Genomic DNA, 4,990 nt, shown 5'->3' with positions numbered 1-4,990 from the left:
GAATCAACATACTAAACTAGGAGAATCAATAACACTATCGGAATTCTGAGTTCCTAGAGATGCCAATCATTCTAAACTTCAAGGGATAAAATGAGATGCCAAAACTGTTCAGAAGCAAAAAGCTACAAGTCCCGCTCATCTAATTAGAACTAATATTCATTGATATTTTGGGATTTATAGTATATTCTCTTCTTTTTATCCTATTTGATTTTCAGTTGCTTGGGGATAAGCAACAATTTAAGTTTGGTGTTGTGATGAGCGGATAATTTATACGCTTTTTTGCATTGTTTTTAGGTAGTTTTTAGTAGGATCTAGCTACTTTTAGGGATGTTTTTATTAGTTTTTATGCAAAATTCATATTTCTGGACTTTACTATGAGTTTGTGTGTTTTTCTATGATTTCAAGTATTTTCTAACTGAAATTGAGGGACCTGAGCAAAAATCTGATAGAAGGCTGACAAAGGACTGCTGATGTTGTTGGATTCTGACCTCCCTGCACTCGAAATAGATTTTCTGGAGCTAAAGAACTCCAAATGGTGCGCTCCAAATTCCGTTGGAAAGTCGACATCCAGGGCTTTTCAGCAATATATAATAGTCCATACTTCATTCAAGTTTAGATGACGCAAACTGGCGTTCAACGCTAATTCCATGCTGCATTCTAGAGTAAAACGCCAGAAACACGTCACAAACCAGAGTTAAACGCCAAAAACACATTATAACTTGGCGTTTAACTCCAAGAGAAGCCTCTGCACATGTAAAGCTCAAGCTCAGCCCAAGCACACATCAAAGTGGGCCCTGGAAGTAGATTTTTGCACTTAGACTTATTCTTGTAAACCCTAGTAACTAGTTTAGTATAAATAGAACTTTTTACTATTGTATTGACATCTTTGATCAGTTTATGTGATCTTAGACATTGAGGGCTGGCCTCACGGCCATGCCTGGACCTTCATCACTTATGTATTTTCAACAGTGGAGTTTCTACACACCATAGATTAAGGTGTGGAACTCTGCTGTATCTCGAGAATTAATGCAAAGTACTACTATTTTTCTATTCAACTCTCGTTTATTTCTATTCTAAGATATCCATTCGCGCCTAAGAACCTGATGAATGTGATGATTATATGACACTCATCATCATTCTCACCTATGAACGCGTGCCTGACAACCACTTTCGTTCTACAAGCAAATAAGCTAGAATGAGTATCTCTTGGGTTCCTTAACCAGAATATTCGTGGTATAAGCTAGAATCCATTGGCAGCATTCTTGAGAGTCCAGAAAGTCTAAACCTTGTCTGTGGTATTCCGAGTAGGATTCAGGGATTGAATGACTGTACGAGCTTCAAACTCGCGAGTGTTGAGCGTAGTGACAGCGCAAAAGGATCAATGGATCCTATTCCAGCATGATCGAGAACCGACAGATGATTAGCCGTGCTGTGACAGAGCACCTGGACCATTTTCACTGAGAGGACGGACGATAGCCATTGACAACGGTGATTCCCCAACATACTGCTTGCCATGGAAAGGAATATACACGATTGGATGGAGACAGCCGGAAAGCAGACGTTCAAAGAGCCACACAGTACTTCATGCGCTTATCTGAAATTCCCACCATTGAATTACATAAGTATCTCTATCTTTATTTTATGCTTTACTTATCTTTATATTCGAAAACCATTATAACCATTAGAATCCGCCTGACTGAGATTTACAAGATGACCATAGCTGCTTCATACCAACAATCTCCGTGGGATCGACCCTTACTCACGTAAGGTTTATTACTTGGACGACCCAGTACACTTGCTGGTTAGTGATGCGAAGTTGTGAAGAAAGTGCTGAGATTATAAACGCGCATACCAAGTTGAGCGCCATTGTTAAAGATAACAATTTCGTGCACCATTCACCACTATCATCTATATTCTTGCAAGTTTGTAAATTTTTTTATACTTCAATACAATTGTGGTTTGGACTTGATTCCTATGGCTTTAGCCCTTTTGTTCATATATGTTTTCTTGGAAGTTGATTTGTTTTGACTAAGCGTTTGCATTCACCATAGGTAGTTGCATTTAGATAGGTTGCATATAGTTTAGTTGCATTGAATAAATGTCACACCCCTTGTTTCCTTATTAATTTAGCATGAGGACATGCTAAGGTTTAAGTGTTGAGAGGTTGATAAACCCCGTTTTTAGGGTTTATCTTGTGTTAAATTTAGAGTATTTTATCGACCTTTTCTCACATTTACCCAATGAAATAGCATAGTTTTGTGATTCTTCCTTAATTTGTGCCTAAGTGTGAAAATATGCTTTCTAGGTCTTTAATTCGATAATTTTAATCTCCCTTTGATTCCACTAGATGCCTTGATATATTTGTTAGTGATTTCAGATTGAAAAGGGCTAGGAATGGATCAAAGGAGTGAAGAGAAAGCATGCAAAATGGAGAAATCATGAAAAGTGTACACACTCATGGACGTGCGCGTGCACTAGACGCTTACGCGTGGATTGCGAAAAGCTCCATGGATGCGTACGCGTGCTGTACGCGTACGCGTCAAAGGCGGCACGTGATCTCTTTATTAAACTCGTGCCTGGTAATTTTGGAGGGCTTTTTGGCCCAGGATGGCGATACATAACGCTCACTAGAGACTGGATAAATGATCTCCTATGAGGACGGCAATACGTAATGCTCATGGAAGGAATGTTTTTTTAGGTATTTTAATATATGTTGCTAAGTAGAAAGAAATGTAAAGTAGTTAGGCAATTATTTTAGGTTACTAACTGCCATACAAGATCACCACTTCTTGATTTTAGTGTATTAGTTTGTACTCTATATGATGTGAGATTTACATCTTCTATTGCTGAATATCACATTTCTTCTCTTTCAAGTTACTACACTCAAGCGATATGTTAGCTTTTAGGACACGACTCGTAGACTTGGAAGGTGAAACTTGTAAGTGTGTGACGTCATAAGCAAATTATGAAGTAGGAGTGTTATAAGAAGGGAAATTAAGGATATTTTGGTACAAGTTGAAAGGTTAGTCCTGATGTTTAACGTTCGGATGTATTTTAGGAGTGATGAACAAGGTAAAAAGTGCTATGTATAGTGAGTTGTCAAAGGAACAAGAGTAGATGAATGTGGTCTTTCTATTTTTAGCATGAGGACATGCTTGGTTTAAGTGTGTGGAGGTTTGATAAACCCCAATTTTGTGGTTCACCTTGTGTTGATTTGAGGAGATTTTATCAATACTTTCTGCACTTATCCACATAAAATGCATGGTTTTGTGTTTCTGTCCTTGTTTGGCCTTGTGATTGAAAACATGCTTATTTGAACCGAAATTGACATATTTTGATCTCTTCTATTACCACTCGATACCGTGACGCGTTTGTTAAGTGATTTCAGAGTTTACAGGGCAGAATTGGTCTAGAAGGTGGAGAGGAAGCATGCACAAGTGAGGAAACATAGAGCTTTGGAGTCTAGGCATCGACGCGCACGCGCACCTTACGCGTACGCGTGGATGCATGCTGATGGGAACCGGCGCGCACAGCTAACGCTCCCGCGTGTATTGGAAAAGAATCATCGACGCGCGCGCGCACCATGCGCTTCCGCGTGGATTGAGGAACCCATCGACGCGCACGCGTACCTGGCGCGTACGCGTCGCATCCAGCACGTGACCTCATTAATAAAATCGTGGCTGGCAATTTTTGAGGCTCTGGAAAGTCCAATTCTAGGCTGGCTTTGCATGGAAATGACCCAGGGATTTTAGGGGAAGAAGGGGGGATCACTCATTACACACTTAGACACATTTTTCTAATTTTTGGTTGTTTTTGTTTTTCTAGGAGGAAAACCTTCATTCCTCTCTAGATCTAGTTTGATTTTGATCTCCCATTGTTGAATTTCTGGATTGGATTTGGTTATTTGCTAGTTATGATTACTTGATTTGAATTCTATAATGTAATTTTACTTGGATCTTGTTCAAATTGTGTTATCTTGTTATTCTCCAATTTTCTACCCATTTCATGAATAGTACAAATCTTGATTTCTATGAGTATACTGATGTTTCTTATGATTATTAGTGTTAATTGAGTAGTTTCTATAGATAATTGTTAGTAGGTTCTTATCATTTCCAATTTAATTGCAATTTGAACATGTCTTTTATTAGTGCATTCCATGCGTTTGATGAAATATTTACTTTGATTATGGAGTAGTTCTCTTTACTCTTGGTCTAAATTATGAGAATTGGGCGACCTTGAGTCATTGGGTCTTATTGGATTGTTGATTGAAGAACCCCTTGTGGTTAAGTTGATACCCATTGACACCAACCCACTATTAATCTAATTAGTAGATTGGTTGGGACTTTTGGGTTGAAATTGATCAAGCCACTTAACGTATCTCAAACCTAGGAGTAGATGTTACGTATTTAAGGTTATTGGAGGTAGACTTAGTAAGTTTGGTTCATCACAATTGGCAAATTATGGTTGTAGACAAGGATGGAGACTCCAATTTCCATGCTTAGCCAACAGTTCCTTTTATTATTCATATTTGAAAACCCAATTCCTTCACTTGCTAGCTCTTACTTTAGTTAATTGCTTAATTCTAGAGTAGAAGTAGATTATGTGTTATCTTGATTTAGTCAATTGAGTTAGTTCCTTGCGTTTTAAGGTTTATTGCTTGTTAAGTTTAGTAGTTAAATTTTGTTACCATGACTTTCAACCTCGGATTTCTGACCAATGCTAATGCAAACGTTTGCCCATTCTTCATGAAATGACCCGGAGTTTAAATACTTCGGTTAATTCTTATTTTGGGGTTTATTACTTGTGACAACCATTCTTCTAAATTTGTTGATTGAAAGTTAATTGTTGCTTTGGAGCTATGCCTACAACGAAGTGATTCTTTTTTTTTTCCCTTAAGGAGAATCTCTAGACCGACAATCATCTCTTAGGCATCAAATTTTTGGCGCCGTTGCGGGGGAATGAGTGTAACGTATGCCTTAGCATTGGTTAT

The sequence above is a fragment of the Arachis duranensis genome, chromosome 9, assembly GCF_000817695.3.
Source record: "Arachis duranensis cultivar V14167 chromosome 9, aradu.V14167.gnm2.J7QH, whole genome shotgun sequence".
NCBI lineage: Eukaryota > Viridiplantae > Streptophyta > Magnoliopsida > Fabales > Fabaceae > Arachis > Arachis duranensis.
The sequence above is the reverse complement of the archived record's forward strand: the minus strand, read 5'-3'. Positions refer to the sequence as shown.